Source organism: Ictidomys tridecemlineatus, chromosome 2 (assembly GCF_052094955.1).
Source record: "Ictidomys tridecemlineatus isolate mIctTri1 chromosome 2, mIctTri1.hap1, whole genome shotgun sequence".
Taxonomy (NCBI): Eukaryota; Metazoa; Chordata; class Mammalia; order Rodentia; family Sciuridae; genus Ictidomys; species Ictidomys tridecemlineatus.
This window is the reverse complement of record NC_135478.1, coordinates 133,020,754-133,039,835: the sequence shown is the minus strand read 5'-3', so window position 1 is coordinate 133,039,835 and position 19,082 is coordinate 133,020,754. Positions and strand designations below refer to the sequence as shown.

The 19,082-nt window shown below is 36.9% G+C and overlaps 1 pseudogene; it reads left to right on the top strand.

Annotated features, from left to right (window-relative positions):
- The first annotated feature begins 4,657 nt into the window (after nucleotides 1-4,657).
- Nucleotides 4,658-5,188, top strand: LOC101957201 (protein mono-ADP-ribosyltransferase PARP11 pseudogene; annotated as a pseudogene).
- The last annotated feature ends 13,894 nt before the right edge of the window (nucleotides 5,189-19,082 follow it).

The following is a 19,082-nucleotide window of genomic DNA, read 5'->3' as shown; positions in this document are numbered from 1 at the left end:
CTTTACAGCCACAAAGCTATCAATTCGTTTCCAAGTATTCATAGCCTTTGCTTTCAATGAAACAGAGTTTTGGAGTAAAAAGGCTTTGTTGTATATGACTCTGTCCTATACAATAATACAAGTTTAAAAAACTACATACAGTATCATGAGTTTCCATGTTGACGCTAGCCTGTGTCTTACTGTTATTTTTTAAAGATGTTATATCAAAGAAAAAGTGAAACAGTCTCAGCTTTTGGAACCTTTGGTTTCTCAGAATTTCCACAGAGGCCCCAAATCCTATTCCCTCCCATTTCTTGTTATCAATGGTCTTACTGTTTTCATTTCTTTTCTTCTTTTATACATGGCTTGTTTCTGGCAGTCTCCTCTACTATTAACTTACCTCCTCAAAGCTACCGAGTTCTGACCATTGCTTCCCTAAAATGCCTTACATCAGCTCTAGTTGGGAATCTGTCCTAGAGTTTCCTTTTCCACCCCCGGCCACCACTACCAAAGACGGCAATGTTCATTCAAACGCCAATTTGTTTGCTAGCATCTATAGAAGACGTATATTTTTTTAAAGGCATAAAACAGTGTCATCATATCGACAAAGAAAGAAAATAAGCTTGTCTAAACCATTCTAGAGTGATTCCTGGGTGGTTCTGAGCTTAAAACTACAACCACAAATTCATCAAATTTGTCCTAAGAGAAGAAAGTTTGGTGGGGAAAAATAAGTTTGAAACATCCCTGCATTCTAAATATTCTTTGAAAAGCTTGAAGAATTAAAAAGAAAGAAAGAAAGAAAGAAAGAAAGAAAGAAAGAAAGACCAGAAAGAAAGAAAGAAAGAAAGAAAGAAAGAAAGAAAGAAAGAAAGAAAGAAAGAAAGAAGGAAAGAAAGAAAACAGTAAAATTTACATTCCAAAATTACTGACATTTCAAAGTTTTAAGAAAAAAGAAGTAAATTGAATTTAATTTTCCCTCAACAATAATTTTGTCATCAAAGTTCAAAACACATGATAAAAGTCCTTTAGTGACTGAGGCTAAAGATCTACTCCAAAGAGAAAATAGCACTTCATAAATAGTTCCAACATATCATGTATATCTGTATATTTTAATACAATTTATCTTTTGAGGATACCAAAACCTAAAAATCTCCCTATAATTCAAGAATGTGGCTGAGACCTGTACCTCTATCAGCAAATAGGAAAATGAGGCAGAGACTTGATATTTCAAAACTCTACTATGATGTAAGACTGAGTCATCAAATTCCTAAAGTAATTACTGGATGAGGTCAATGTTCATACCTACGAACACAAAAGGTAATAATTCAAATACAGCTTGAATATTTTTATGATTTTTAAAAAACTTTTAATTGAAGAGGGTTTCCATGTCAGTAGATAGTTGATTATCTACTTCCATAAGTCCCTAAGACTTTTTAAAATTATTTACTTCCATAAGTCCCTAAAATGTTTGTTTCTTCTGTGTTCCATAACTTTTTCAAGTACATCATCACTTGTTCAGTCTTCTAGAATAAAAACCTCTTCTACCACATTGCCTTCATTCATTAGGATTAGGTTCAACTGCACATACAACAAAAACAAAAAGATTAACAGACAAACCCAAGAGCCCACACAAACTAGAAATTGATTGTGTTCTCACAAAAATGAAGCCCAGATGTAGTCAGGCCAGTTTTTAATAGCTCATAGTGAGGTTCTTTTCATTTTGATGACCTGCCATCTCAATATGTGCCTTCCAATTTAAGATGGCTGCTTTAGCTCTTGCTAAAGGAAAGTTCAGTAAAGCAGGGCTCAAGCCTTTTAATAACACTTTCTAGAATTTAAACACAAGGCTTCCACTTTCATTTTACTAGTCTGACATAGATATGGCTGCTCTAGCTACAAAAGGAACCTGAAAATGCAATCTTTTTTTTTTCATTGAACAAAAATGTGCCCAGCTTAAAAAAAAAAATAGGATTCCATCATACAACAACAACAAAAGAAGAAGAAGAAGAAGAAGAAGAAGAAGAAGAAGAAGAAGAAGAAGAAGAAGAAGAAGAAGAAGAAGAAGAAAATGGATGATGAAATTGGCATTGTCTCAATCTCCAGGTTATTTCCCTTTTACACCACACGCTTTAAGTCCTCTCAGTTCTTTATCACTATTTAGTCAAGTCAACCCAGTCAGAAGGATTATAATTCATGTCATCATCACCTGAATGTGGACAATAGCATCCTAACTCATCACCTTGACCCAGATGTTAATTAAAGGTTTCATTCAGACATAGAAACTCCACAGTCATGCACGTTTGCCCAAGTGTGGAAAGCAGCATCTCAGTGGGAGGCGCCACGCCATAACATTCAAGCTCTTAAGTGCCCCCTAAAGGTTTCTGTGTTAAAGCTGGTCCACAATGCAGCAGTGTTCAGAAGTGGAGCCTTTGGAAGATAATTGGATCATAGAGGCTCTGACCTCGGGAATGGGTTAATCCATTTATGGATTCATAGCTTAATGGGTTGGGGAGAGGAGTTTTGTTATAAAAGCAAGTTCTCTCTTTGCTTCTCAGCTGCCATGAAGTAACCAGCTTTGCTCCACTATGTGCTCCCAACCGTGTGTTCTGCCTTGTCAGAGATCTAAAAGCAATAAAACTAGCCCACCATGGAATGAAATCTCTGAAAACATGAGCCAAAATAACCTTTTTTCCTCTTAAATTGTTTTTCTCAAAGGTTACTAACATAGTAACTTCTGAGGAGGCATATAAATGTTTGTTATTAATTTTCTATGGCTACTTAACAATTGCCACAAATTCAGTGGCTTAAAACAAAATGTACTTGTTGGGCTGGGGATGTAGCTCAGTTGGTAGACAGCTTGCCTGGCACGCACAAGGCCCTGGGTTCAATCCCTAGAACCCCCTGCAAAAAAAAAAAAAAAACAACAACGAAAAACACATGCATTTGTTATCTTAGAATTCTGTTATTTAGAAGTCCAACGCTGATCTTGCTTTGAGATCAGAATGTCAACAGGATACATTCTTTTCTGGGGGCTCTATGGAAAACTACAGGGTTTTACCTCTTCCAGCTGTAGAGGCATTCCACTTTCCTTAACTTCCTCCATCTTGAATGCTAGCAACAACAAACCTAGTACTTACGCAACACTCTTTCTGGTTCTTTCTCCCACTTTCCCGCTCTGCTTTTAGGAATCCTAGATTACATTGGGACCATTGGCTTTGAGAAACTAATGTGACTCCATTTTTGAGAAACCAGCCTCTACCTCAGAGCAAAGCCTGTCCAAGGAAGGGGTCGTGACCCTTGTCCTTGGAAAAACCCTCAGAGCACTCCTAAGCACATACCCACCCTACTGAGTTGTTTGTCTGTAAGTAACAGGAGAGGTCTGAGGCGCCAGGTATCCTTGACTCAGTTAGGCTAGGTGAAGACCCATAGCAACCCCCTAGCAACCACCAATCAGCATGAGACAGGGAAAATATCTGAGATGCCAGATGACCCCCCGAGTAGTTTATGGTGGTTGATAACATGTTGGGAAACCATGTAGTTCAGCACGTACACCCTTTGTGGCCTAAACCAATCAGTTCAAATGTATCCGCCTCTTGTACTAGCCAATCACCCCTACCCAACTTGTTCCCGCCATTGAATGTGCTAATCAATGTTAAGAGTTGTTGTTTGATTTTCCCGCGGTATGGAATGATTTGCTGTGTGATGTTGTGACACATAGAGTATCCCCCCAAAACCTATAAAATCTCACTGAACAAAGGACTGGGACTCACTCCCTGGGACGGCTGCGGCGGGAACGGTTGAGAGTCCAGGCTCAACCTTGCAATACAGACTCTTGTGTGATTGCATCGGATTCGGCTCCTGGAGGTCTATTGGAGTCCCATGAATCTGTCATAACATCTTGATCCTAGATTAGCTGATCAAAAGTCCCTTTTGCCAAGTAATCTAACATATTCAGAGGTTCCAGGGATTAGGATGCAAACATGTTTAGGGGGTTTATTCTGCCAATCACAGGGTTCCTACCCTACAAATTTCTTCACTGGTTTGCATGGATAAAGCAGAGTTGGTTAGGAGAAAAATAGCACAAACTGGAGGAAATAAGGGTAACTACTGTTATCAAGACTATGCTTTGTAAATTTTCAAGGAGCGTAAACAAGGCTACCATAGAGGCATCAACAGAAATATGAACTAGACTGGTTCAGAATAAAGTGGCTGGGCATCATTAGTACCAAACTATATATATAAAACAAGGAGGGGATGTGGCTTGAGTTAGATACCAGAGACTAAGGTTGAGTACCAGCTCAATGTACCAGATCTTAGGTGATTCACTTAGGGGATTCTATCTTTCCTCATCAGTAAAATGAGAAGGTTGATATAAATCATCCTCAAGGCTAGCTTGTGACAGGGAAGGGAAAAAGAAAGGCCTACGTAAACAGTGCCTGGCTTCTGGGGACTCCTAGGAAAAAACACAACACCCCAGCCCTGCAGAGTTAGCTCCTTCCCTCAGGATCTCTCTGGCCGGATTTTACCACTGCTATATGGAAAGCAAATCCACAGCCAGTCAACTTTAAAACATGAAGAAATAAAAACCAGGCAATAATCACAAAGAACTCCTTGGAGAGAGTTTCCAAACATGAGAGAAAAATCAAAACTAACAAGCCCCCTTCACTAAGCTCAGGAGATGTTTCACAAAGCAGACAAAGTCTTACCCAACATGACAAATAGTGAAATGCTTGCCATGGGCACATCAGAAACCCAATAGGACTGGTTTTACCTGGAAGAATGTGGGAAGTAGCATATGTTTCGGCCAGATACCAACATTCCATGTTCAGTTGGTAGTAAAGACATCAAAAAGAGCTTCAGAACAAATCCTTGTGGCTCCATTTTTTTTACTATTTCCAAAGTCAGCTACAAGATAGACTTTGCTGAAAGGAAGTAAATGAAACTCACCATTGGAAAACAGTGCTTAATAACAAGGGCTCCTTTTTCTATCAGTACTTGCAGTTATATCTGTGAAAATAAGGCTATCCCTATGCCACCCGACTGGCAGAATGTGAATACTAAAGCACCAAATCAACTTATTTCTCTGCACACTCAAACACATGAATATAACGAAGTTGTCAGTCTCTTTGAGAAAACAATGAATTGTAAATGAATTAGAATTCAGAGAATCCAAAATTTAGACCTATGGGAGTTCTTTTGCAGGATTTAAAGCTGTCCTTTTATTTTATTTTTTCTGGTACAGGGATTGAACCCAGAGGTGCTTAACCACTGAGTCACATCCCCAGCCCTTTTTTATATTTTATTTAGAGAGAGGGTCTCGCTGAGTTGCTTAGGACCTTGCTAAATTGCTGAGGCTGGCTTTGAACTCACAATCCTCCTGCCTTAGACTCCTGAGCCATTGGGATTATAGGCATGCACCACCACTCCCAGGAAAGCTGTGCATCTTGACAGAAATAGATACTACAAGTCTCAGGAACTGTTTAACTTTTCAAATTTATGTTGAATTAGAAATCTCTGGAAACATTTTCACTTTTTAAAAAATAATTGCACTACCTTGCCTAGAATCATTTGCTTATTTTGATTTAAAGAACACTTTAAAACATATCTTCAAATTTCCTGCTTAGCTTAGAGTTTATGCAAGGTTTAAAATCTCAATTCAATACTAGACTTGGGTTAGAAATGACCTGTTAGGTTGCTCAATGTGCACTTAACCTAACGCCCATTACAGAAGACAAATAAATAAATAAATGATCCTCTAAAGTCCCTTCCAAGTCAAAATGCTATGAAGTCAACCCCAAGAAGCAAAAGCTGAATGTTTTCTCTGATAAGCGATATAAATCCATAATCGGGGGATGGGGGAATGACCAAACTTTGGATTGTACAGAGGAGAGTCAGGAGAGAGGAGGGGGTGTGGGGAATGAGAAGGATGATGGAATGAGACAGACATTATTACCCTATGTACATGTATGATTACACTACCAGTGTGACTCTGCACCATGTTCATCTAAAGGAAGGAGAAGTTGTGCTCCATTTGTATACAACCCATCAAAATGCATTATTCTACTGTCATATGTAACTAATTATAATTTTTTTAAAAAGCTAGGAAGTAATGTAACAGGAGAGAAAAGTGTAGAGGAAAGAGAGACCAGAAGTTTAGTCTTCTTAAATCTGAAACCAGGGCTTCATCTTCCCAAGGGAATGGAGAATAGAAGAATAGATGTTTCCATTTTGAAGTCAGATAAATGATACCTTGAAAACAGTAAGTACATGGAAAAATCAGACTCTTCATAGCATCTGCATCACTTAAATTTTCAACTTAATCCATTTAAGTAAAAAGAAACAATAAGTCACATATTTTGATTCTAACAACATATAAAGTAACCTTATACCAGGAAAAGAAAGAAGGTTGCCCAGTCCTTGTTGTTGGAGAGAAGGGATTGGGAAAAGCGAAGGAACCAGTTCCTATGAAACAGAAAATATCACTCAAGATAATTTATGAACTATTTCTATCAAACAACAATATTGTCCATGAGATATGAATACTGATTGAAACATCATGTCACCAAGTTGTATACTTTAATTATACACAATTTTTATTTTTAAAAAAAGAAGGAAAAAAAGAAGCAATGTAAATTGTAGCAATTCTCCAGTATTTCATATAACCATATTCCTAGAAACAAAACCTAGATTTTTTTCCTAGAAAAAAATTATTAACATCTTAAATGACTTTATCAGAGGAATATATTTGATATTAAAAAGCATAAAGAATCACAGTCTACCTAAAAATACAGGGAAACTTCATTCAATATTATAATTAAGAGCTTTCTTTTTTGGTCCCAATTATCATTTACATAAAAATTTGTAAAACTATTTTTGAGAATTCAAAAATAAATTTATCTGGGTAGTTTACTGAGTAAAAGAAAGGTGCTACAGTGTTTTTTATAGACCAATATAGATAGATGAATATACAGATATCAAAATACAGAGAAAGAGAGAGGAATTCCATTCTGAAGAGTGAATATTTAAAATACAATTATGTTGAGTCAACACTTTAAGGACATAATACCTGGATTAAGAAACAGAGTATTTACAGAAGGACCATGGAATCAAAGTATGGTGGTTTTGGTGACAATGAATTAAAAATTTGGAAACCTGAACCATGCCCTCACAACCTCTAAAGTCCAGGTTTGTTCATCTGTACAATGATAATATTTCAATATTTGAGAGGATAATAACCAGTTATTTTAATATTTTTCACTGATAGCAACTATTAGGAAATAAGCATATACTGTCAAAGGAAAGACTTGAAATGAATGAGGAAATTATTTTATGTTAGAACATATTATTAAATACTGAAACATGTCATCAAGAAAGCTTGCAAATTACTTTTCTATTCCTGTAATTGACTTTATTGTTAGAGTAGCAATATGTTCACAGCAAAACTGAACAGAAAGTACAGAGCTCTCATGAATTACCTTCCCTTACACACCCAGTCTCCCCTCCCTTAACATCCTACACCAGAGTAGTACATTTATTTCAACTGATAAACCCACAATGACACATCATTATCACCCAGGGTCCACAGTTTACATTAGGGATCACTCAGTGTGTCACATATCACTGCATCTGAACTATGTCACTTTTACAAGAGGCAGTACATTTGAAGGAAACTGAAATGTGGTTGAACACACTTCATTCAAGAAACTTAATATGTTTCTGACATATTTACTTATAACATTCTAATGCTGTACTTATCTAAACTTTGAAGAATTTTAGAGAATATGGTACAATGTAACTACACTGAAAGCAATCGAACAGTATTTTCACCCTTTTCTAATGTTCTTTAATATTTGTAATGCTACTTTACATTATCTTTATTTTTCAACAGATTCTAAAGATACACCTAAAATAAACAGACCAGTATTTCCTGCTCCCAATAGCAATAAAAAGCTCATTATAATGTCTAATAACTTGTGTTTCCCAGATTTCTTTAAGAAAAAGTAAAAAAATTGAAGTTCATAGTGTTGAGTTTTTTTATTTTGGGGGGTTCTTTTTTTTTAAACAGCAATGGTCAAAATACTGGAAATTGATAGTTGCCCAATGTACATTTATTCAATATATTTTAAATTTAAGAAAAAATCATGGTGACCATTCCCTAAGCTCTGCCCTAACTCAAACCTGGCTGGTGGCTATTTTGCAATCCCTAAACCTAGACTCCACATCACGATCTCCAGGGTTTGGAACCAGGAAATGGGATGTGTACAAGTCCTCCAGGTAATTTTAATGTACAGTCATGTCTGGGAGCCACTCCCAGCTGAAACCTGGCCCTCTCCTTCTGACCTCTTTTGCTGTGGCTGTCTTCCCTTTTACAACTTTCTTTCCAATAGGCTAGAGACAGTATAGGTGTTTTTTCTTGTTGCCACTTTAAATTATCTCACCTGCCTCTCTAAAATTCCAGATGTGAGTTTCACATTATCAGACAGCTCCGTCAATCCTCCTGTTGCAGAGGTCAACATGACATCTCCCACTTTAAACCTTAAAGACTTCAGCTCCTGGCAATGACACTCTCTCTAATACTGCTCTTGTCAAAACACATATTTTATTTTTACTATCTATATAGATGACCTTTGACACATGCTTTCCTATAACCCATTACTCCACTTGGCTTCAGTTTTTCATTCCCACAGTCATACCACAGAGCTCATCATTGCCCTTAAGATGACTCTCTCCATAATCTCAACTTCTAGAATCCCACTCTCTAGCCACTTCGCTATTTTTTAAATTCCCTCCACCTAATATCTTTATTCCAATATTTTAAAATTCCCGGTCTACCATTGACCCTACTACCCTTGCACTATCCTTCAACTAGTTTAGAATCCATGAATAATTTCAATACTCCTATTTTAAATACACCCTCAATTATTTTGCCTCCTCTTCCTCCATCATCACCAGGCAAACCTCAATCCTAGATAAAACCTACTCTTTACCTAATCTACCCAGGTGAATTTGGCTAGAGAATAAAACAAACATAACTCTACTTGCTGACCTCACTGTACAATTATGATCTACTGACTCCAACTAGGCCCTTGGTGTGGTCTTATAACCACATACAGGTTCACTAGTCTCCTGGATGACTGGATCACATCTTCTCCTCTGTTCCCATTTCCATAAATCCTCCCACCCCTCACACTCAGCAGATGATCTTGCTTCCCAATTCTAGGAGAAAATAAAGGCAATCAGAATCTCTCAGCTTACCTGCATTTGTGCCAAAGTACTCTTACTTCCCTCTGCCACTGTAGATGAAGGGTCTGTGCTTCTACAGTCAAACCCTTCACTGTGCACAAACCCATTACCTTTCTACTCAGCTTCCCTTCACGATTCTCCCCTCTTGTGTATCATCAATTTCCTCTTCTCTATTACATCGTTTATATTAGCATCAACCACATCATAATAGCTCCCATCATTTAAAAAAACTCTTAATCCCACATCTTTCTCCAAAGGTCCCCTTTGAAAAAAGACTCCTAAAAATTATTTCAATTTTTTTTGTGTGTGTATGGGAGGGTTTACCAGGGAATGAACTCAGAGGCACTCAACCACTGAGCCACATCTCTAGCCCTTTTTAGTATTTTATTAGAGGCAGAGTCTCACTGAGTTGCTTGGTGCCTCCTCATGGTTGCTGAGGCTGGCTTTGAACTCACAACCCTCCTGCCCCAGTGTCCAGAACTGCTGGGATTACAAGCATGCACCACCGTGCCCAGCTTAAAAATGATGTCTATTTTTGCTGTCTCCAATTCTGGTTTTCCCACTCTCTCTTGAGGGTACATCGACCTAGCCTTAGCTCTTCACTACTCCACCAGAACCAGCTCCTGGGAAAGGCTTTAATGACATCCATATTGTTGAAACCAATGGTCAAGTTTCAATATTCATCTCACTGCATTTATCAGAACATTTGACAAATTGCTGACTAGTTCTTTTTTGAAACAGTTTATGCACTAGGCTTTCTGGATAGCACTCACTCTTGGTTCTCCTCTTTACTGAGGAATTTTTTTCAGTCTCTGGTGTTGGTAAGCCTCATCCTCCCAACCTCTAAACACTGCAGTAGCCTAGAGTTCACCTTGAACTTGTACCTCTCTATACTAATTCTTTCATCAATCTCATAAGTGGCTTTAAGCCACTCCCATATGTTGACATTAATACCTCTAGTTCACACCTCTTTGTATTCCAGGCTCCTGTCATCACCTCCTCAACCTCAATGCTGAGCAAGCATCTGGAACTTCAGAATCAAACTGGCTTTTTCCCTCCACCCCAAGCCTGCTTCTGCATCAGATTACTGTAAATGAATGGCAACTCAAGTTATCCAGCTGCTGGGCCAAAAACCTACTTTTCCCTTTACACTCCCAACAACATATTTTGTAGGCTCTACTTTCAAAATGTATCCAGAAGCTGACCGCTTTTCACTGCCTTCATTTTCTACAACCTTAGACTGTTACCATCAGCTCTTGCCTGGATTATTACAGCCTTCTAACTATAACTAGCCTCCTCTCCTTCCTCCCTTAGACTCCCTTATAATCTCCCCTCAACATAGTAACTAGTATGATCCTTGTAAAACCTAAGTAAGATAATGCCATGTCCCTCTTCAAAACCCTCAATTTTCAGATGATGGTCACACTCAAGCTAAATAGCAAAGTCTTTACAATGGCTTACAAGACTCCCTATTAATACTCTCACTTTATCTCCTTCTTGTCCCCTTACTCTATTCCAATCACACTGGACTCCTTGCGGTTCTATGAGCATGTCACACAGAAGCATCTAGTCTTTTGCTATTCCCTCTGCCTGGAATGCTCCTCCTCCAGTAAATCATATGGTACTTGCTCACTTCCCTCTCTATCCACAGGATTATTATCATATAAAATACTATTCATTTTCTTGTTTATTCATTTCCCATTTCCCTTTACTAGACTGGCAACATATGGAACTCTGCTTGTCACTTAGCAGTCCTCAATCCACCTGTTGAATGAATGAATGAATGATGCCTACACTCAGTAATTATTAGAAAAATGTAAATGAGACAATATGAGAATTCATCACAGTATCTCCCCTTCTCCATGGGGAACATGTTCAAAGACCCTTAGTAGAAGCCCTAAAGTACAGGTAGTACTAAACCCTGTATGTACTGGTTTTTTTTCTCCCTATATGTACCTACCTATGTTAAAGTTTAATTTATAAGTTAGGAAAATAAGAAATTAACAATAACTAATAATAAAACAGAATAATTACAACAATATGCTATAATGAGAGTTATTTAAAACTTACAAGTAGTGTATTTCTAGAATTTTCTCTCTAATATTTTTGGAACATAGGTGATCATGGGTAACTGAGACTGAGGAAAGTGAAAACACAGATAAAGGAGATCTACACCATATGCCAAGAATTTAAGTCTGCCAAAGTCAAGAGGGACCAGAATGTGAAACAGGAAGTTTTATATACCACCCTTGAGAGTATAAATTAATACAAATACTTTAGAGAACAACTTGGTAATGACTAGGAAAGCTGAAGATGCATACAACATTCACCCTGGCAATTGCATTTCTGTGAAAATATCCTAGACTCTAGGGCTTACAAGAACTCTCTCACAAGTACAAAAGGAGATCCCTGCAAGCATATTCACTACCAGTGGCTGGGGTTATAATTCAGTGGTACAGTACTTGCCTAGCGTGTGTAAGGCACTGGATTCTATCCTCAGCACCACATATAAATAAAATAAAGGTATTATGTCCATCTACAACTAAGAATACTTTTTTAATATTTTCCAAACTTCATTACCACACTGTTCATAAAAACACATCAACCAGAAACCTAGATTACCTATCATCATATAACCTAACTATAAAATACTACACAATAGTTAGAATGAATGACCAATTTACAAATATCAACATGACTGTAGTCTAAAACCATAATGATAAACTAATTTTTGTAAAGTTATAGAATGATATGTATATTATGATATCTCATATTTATATATAATGTGCACATACATTCATATATCCATATATTAAAATAATTGGAAACATGGAAAATAAAGCTATCTTGTATGTGGCTACATCCTTTCATAATTATATATATCAGAAGAGTGGTTACCCCTGAGCAGGAAGAAAGGGAGAAAAGGGTTCACAAAAGATTACACAATTGCTTCAGCTATTTCCACTTTATTTCTTTAAAAAACAGCTGAGAAAATATCAGGATCAATAGAAGCAAATGATAGGTACAGGGGTACTTATACTATTCTCTAAATTCTTCTGCATATTTAAAATATTCATAATTTTAATAAAGCATAAGTATATTCTATGGAAACTTGTTTGATTAAAAATTTATATTTTCCAAACTTCATAACTAAAATGGCCAGGTTCTTCTAATTTTAAAAGTGGTGAAGCTGTCACAGCTTTTCTGAAAATTCTGGAATTCCACAGAGGGTTGGCTGTCCAAACACTCACTTTTCTTTCCACCTTAGTTTCCTTTCCAAGACCTCCAAGAGAGACATTTCTATTTAAATATTAATCATCTGTAAACATCATCATAACAAAATGCACTGCCCGAAGCAAGGTCTAAGAAATAGAAATGCAACTCAAAACAGACACAGCAGAACTCACATGAGCTTCTAAAATCACCAGTTGGTACTGATGACTAATGTAAAGGCAGACAGCAGCTCTTTCATTTAGAGACCTGGGTTTCTCAATCACAGCAGGAGAAGGATATCTCTGTGTTCTCAGACATCTTACCAAAACCAGAAAGTGCTTATGTGAAGTCAAATCAGTAGAAGAATACTCAAGATGGTTTACAAATTAGGTAACACATTAATAAATCATTATCTATAGCAAAAATTACTTTGGAAGGTCAAAGTTAGGGGATTGTATACAATATGAAAAGCAAATGTTTAGTCAATAAACAGATCAATCAGAAAGTTTGGACTAATTTCAGTGATTTCAATACAGCCAATTTGACCTCATAGACAAGACCATTTTTAAAATCTCAATGAGAACTAATAATACATGAGAACTAATAACTAATTTAAAGACCCAGAGGCATATATTTAACTCACTGGTATAAAGGACAAATTTCTTGATACCATGGTTTCCTTGTTATAACACACTATAGATATTGAATATTTGTCACACACCAATATTTACAAAGTACCTTTAAGAATCCAAGGACAATGACCAGACGCCATGGTGATCACCTGTAATCCCAGTTACTGGGAAGGCTGAAGCAAAAGGATCACAGGTTCAAGGCCAGCCTGGGCAATTTAGTGAGATTCTGTCTCAAAATAAATAGGGCTGGGGATGTACTTCAGTAATAGAGTGCCCCTGGGTTCAATCCTCAGTACTGGGCAGGCGGGGGGAAATCATTAGTGCAAAAGGCAATGCAAAACCTGTTGAACATAATCATAGTGAAGATTTCAAATTGTTGCATTAAGCAGCCATAAGCCAAAAACTGATGCCTGCCAACTAGCTCTACAACTCTATTATTTCTTGTTATTTGTATAAACTGTTAGTGGTTGTGAGATGTGAATCATAAACAGCTTGCCACATTGGCATATGATTTTGGATACTTGGTTTCCAAGGGCACTAATCTATACTAGAATGTGCTTTAAAAGGTCATCATCAGTTAGTACTGTTTAAATAACTAATTTTCACAATTAGACACTATTTGGAGGACACACCAAACGACATACTTTTCTACCACAAGTGATCTGTCTGCATAAGGGTTGCTATATTCATTCTGAAAAGTATCTGCACAACTGAAAGTCACAAGCTCTCACCATTACCACCTTATATTAGCATAAACATTCTTGCAATTGTCCACAAGAAAGTTGGAATTCCCTAAGGCTTTATTTTAGCACTGAAGCAACATCTAGGTCTTGGGAAAACTCTGAACAGGGTGAGTTAGGAAAGCTACAATTATATCTTGACTGCCTTCATCAAATTATAGGAGTAGGAGGTAAAGACACTAATTGAGACACTCATAAAAGAATGCACTATTAAAGATGACACCTACTCTGATACATGAGGATCAAATACAGAAATGTCACATGTACCCCTTACTTGGTAAATTTTCTGGAGCAGAGGGACAAGGAATGCATAGTTCATCTCTCCTTGAGAGCAGATGTTCCTGCATCTCTCTGACTGTAACCAAGGCAGTTATTCTGATTTAATTAAAAGTTCTTATTCACTTTATTAATTAGAGTTAATTATATCTGTTTAAAGTGGACCGTGGGATTTGCAAATCCAACCTGTTATTTGTTTTTTTTAAAGTGAAGACATTTTTCTCTAACTATTAATTAGCATGGGTGTGTTTTATATTTGTTCCTAATACAGTTTCCAGTCTTGAAAGATTACATAGATTTCCACAGACACAACCACTGTTGCATGACCACAAAAGTGCAAATGTTAAACAATTGTGTTGGAGAATGTTTTGATTCAATATGTCCTACATAGAATTTTATTTCGAATGCTGTTAACATCCCAATGTCTAACTAGCAGATTATAAATACTATCATTTCAGAATTATAGCTATTGTAGAAGCTATAGCCATAGGCATCTCAGAAAGAGAAACTAGAGAGGAGGTGGAGAATTCTTGGGCTTGATTAATTAGCCTTACTTTTCAAATACACAAATGCCAGGGCTTGGGAGTATGTTAGGTATATTTTTGGTTTTTCCTTATGATTTTGCATCTAGTATATCTATATTAAGTATATATTTATATGAGCAAGTTTAATATAACGTTGTAAGTACTTTAATTTCTACCTCTTTAATGTTTCTCACTAAAATATTAAGATATGAAGTTCAAGGACACTTATGGTAGTAAAACAAAAATCATAACTGTGCCAGCAAATCTGGAATGCTCTATGACTTTGATGGATCTTATCCAAGTTAGGCTCTAAACTTTGAGCACCATCTAGTGGCAAATTAATTTTATGCTGGAGAAAAAATATGGATTATAATAAGTAATGTAAAACCTCAAATCAGTAATAACATTACAATATGAGTACAGATCAACACTTTTGACATATATTGCATATGAGTAATAGATATCAAGTATCCATTATTCTATGCTCTCCAAATTTATGTATGAAATTTTCCACAATAAAAGAAGGAAAAAAGAAGTTTCTGAAAAGCAGCCTGATTTGTCTTACCGAAAAATCGTCACACCCATATCCTAACTTATTCTAGCCTAAGGTTTCCAAAATAACTTCTGATAACATCACAAAAAGAATCTGGCCCAGTAGCTCTGATCAGCTTTATAAAAATGTAAAAAGATCTCTATACATTGGAGGGGGAAAGACCTAAATTTATAGTTTAATGCTCAATGCTCACACAGAACTTGCAGCATTTTATTACAACAGTTCCCTTTAAAGGGGGAGGGGCTGTGAGAACCATGACTGACCTCTATAATGAAAGCTACAGAACACTAAAGAAAGAAATTGAAGACCTCAGAAAATGGAAAAAATCTCCCATGTTCCTGGATAGGCAGAATTAATATTATCAAAATGGCCATACTGCCAAAAGTGCTACACAGATCCCAATGATGTTCTTCATAGAAACAGAAAAAACAATCATGAAATTAAATTTGTAAAAATAAGAGGCCCAGAATAGCCATAGCAACCTTTAGTGAGAAAAGTGATGTAGGAGGCACCACAATACCAGACTTTAAATTATACTACAGAGCGACAGTAACAAAAATGGACTGGTATTTTAAAACAGAACTGAAGACCAATGGAACAGAATAGCAGACACAGACACATCCATATAAATACAGTTATCTCATCCTAGACAAAAGCACCAAAAACATACATTGGAGAAAAGATAGCCTCTTCAACAAATGGTGCTGGGGAAACTGAAAGTCCATACATAATAGAATGAAATTGAACCCCTCTCTCTCACTCTGCACAAAATTCAACTCTAAGTGGATCAAGGACCTGGGCATTAGACTAGAGACCTTGTGCTTACTAGAAGAAAAAGTAGACCCTGTTGGCTTAGACCCATGTTGGCTTAGGAACGAACTCCCTCAATAAGATTACTAAACATAAGAAGTAAATTCAAGAATCAATAAATGGAATTGCACCAAACTGAACAGCTTCTTCACAGCAAGGGAAACAATCAAGAGTGTGAACAGAGATCCTACAGAATGGGAAAAATCTTTACCACCTGTATCTCAGATAGAGCATTAATCTCAAGGTTATACAAAGAACTCAAAAAGCTTAACACCAGAAAAATAAATAACCCCATCAATAAATGGGCAAAGGAACTGAGCAAACACTTCACAGAAGAAGAAATATGAATGGTCAAAATATATATGAAAAAATGTTCAACACTCTAGCAATTAGAGAAATGCAAATTAAAACTACACTGAGATTTCATCTTACTCCAGTCAGAATGACAATTATCAAGAATGCAAGTAAAATAAATGTTTGTGAGGATGTGGGGAGAAAGGTACTCTCATACATTGCTGCTGGTAGGACTACAAAGTGGTGCAACCCCTATGGAAAGCAGTATGGAGATTCCATAGAAAACTTGGACTAGAACCACCATTTGATCCAGTTATCCCACTCCTCAGTCTACATAAAATCAGCATACTACAGTGACATAGTCACATCAATGTTTATAGCAGCTCAACTCACAATAGCCAAGCTATGGATACAACCTACGTGCTCTTCAACAGATGAATGGATAAATGTGTGGTATATATACAAAATGGAATATTACTCAGCCATAAAGAAAATAAAATAATGGCATTTGCCAGTAAATGGATTAGGACTAGAGAATACCATGGTAAATGAAATAAGCCAATCCCAAAAAACCAAAGGCCAGATATTCTTTCTGACATGTGGATGCTAACCCAAACAAGGGAGGGTGGGTAAGGGAAAAAGAGAAATCCACTGTATTAGAAAAAGGGAAAGGAAGGGGAACAGGAAGGACAGTAGAATTAATTGGATATAACTTTCCCAGCCTTGTATTTGAATATACAACCAGGGTAACTCTATATCATGTACAACCACAAGAGTGGGATCCTAAATAGAATAAGTTATACTATATGTAGGTATAATTTGCCAAAATACATTCTACTGTCATGTATAACTAAAAATAATTTTTTTAAAAAAGGGTTTTTTTTATATGCTATAAATGTAGTAAGTTAAGAAAATAAAGTCAAAACAACACTGGATTGCGCCCAGAACAAACACCTCCTTACTAGGTACTCTGAGAAGAAATAGATACTTTCTGGGCTTTCAGGTGTGGCTGAGAAGGGGTCCCTGACTCACACAAATTATGACATAGACTAGCATATGATTTTGTGAATAATGATGATGACTTCATATTGATAAATCCTGCCCATTTTTTGCTCCTATAAAAGAAAGTAAGCTACAAATAAAACCAAAAAAGTATATGCAGTCTTACACCACTATATTAAAGAATACTTTTCATAATATAATTAAAATACTTTCTTGCTAAGAGCCACAGCCAAGTGATATGATGCATGGCACTTTTGGTTGAAAGGTGACGCCAGCTAGCCATTGAGTTGATATGATTATGTTAAGATTTGCATTCATATGGATATTGGACTCCTGCTGTTCACCTCAGCCTGCTACGGGACTCCTGGAGAGTTCCCATTGGTTGGGGAAGTACAGTAGGAGGGAATTCCGGGGGAGGAACTTGTTCTGGGGTTCTGGGAGAAGGCCGCGTGGTGGATGGGTTTTCTTCCTGGATGTGTACGGGATATTGGCGGCAGTTTCAAAAATAAACTTTGTTCCTGCTTGAGTGGCTCGTGATTTTGTGCCCAGCCAGACTTCAGCACTTTCTAATTAATTTTAAAGAATAATGTATGTCACAATGGAATATTACTCAGCATTAAAAGAGAATAAAATCATAGCATTTACAGGTAAATGAATGGAGTTGGAGGATATCATGCTAAGAGAAGTAAAGCCAAATGTTTTCTCTGATAAGTGGGTGCCAATACATATTGAGGATGGGGAGGAGCATGGGAGGAATGGAGAAACTTTGGAAAGAAGAAGGAGAGGGAAGGGAAAGGGGAGGAGGTAGGGGAGTAGGAAAGATGGGGGAATGAGATGGACATCATTACTCTAGGTACATGTATGAAGATATGAATGGTGCAATTCTACTTTGAGTACAATCAGAGAAATAAAAAATTGTGTTCCATTTGTGTATTATGAATTGAAATGCATTCTGATATCATGTATAACAAATTAGAGAAAAAAAATAAATTAATTAATTTTTAAAAAGAATAAAGAATGAATGCAATTTTCACAAATAACATGACTCAAGTTTTCATCTCACATTGCTAGGGAAAAAAAAAACTCTTTACCCAAATGCTTAGAGTACTTTGATTCAAAAGCTAAAATGGTATGTATTATTATAATCCTCAGTGATCCACTTTTCTAGTTTCTGGTTTGAGAGCCCTGCATTTACTCTCTGAGCCTTCTTAAGTATTCTGGAGTTATTGCAAGGTCTAGAAAGGAATACTACCAATTTATTGGAGAAAATGCAGATAATTTTATCTATTTTAAGGAAAGGGGAAGGATAGGACTAAATATACTTTTATTACTTTTTAATCATTTTATGAATAACTGAAATAAGACATTTTTGAAAGATTTTTTTAAACTACCATTACTAAATCAAGTTGAGGAGATCCAACATGGCGGAGGGCGTGGAGAGATCAAATCTCTGACCTCTTCAGCTGTGCGGGCATAGGGAGTCGTAAACTGTCTAAATGCTGTTTGCTCAGGATCACTAGGCAATGCAGAGCTGACGTGGATCTGGGGCAAACAGTCTGGGCCTCTCAGAACACACACCGAGCCGGGATCAGCTGCATTCAAGCTCTCATTCGCCTGCTTCTCGCAGCCAAACCGCTATGACTCAGCACTAACGATCCCGTCGAAACAACTGGTCAGCCCTTCCAATCTTACGGAAGTAAATGCCAACCGAGCCTTCATAGGCAGTGGCCACAGGATTGAAACAGGGCTTGGGAGAGAGTATCAGGACCCACCCATTGCATTGGTCACCCGGCAAAGGGAACGAACTGTCACCATT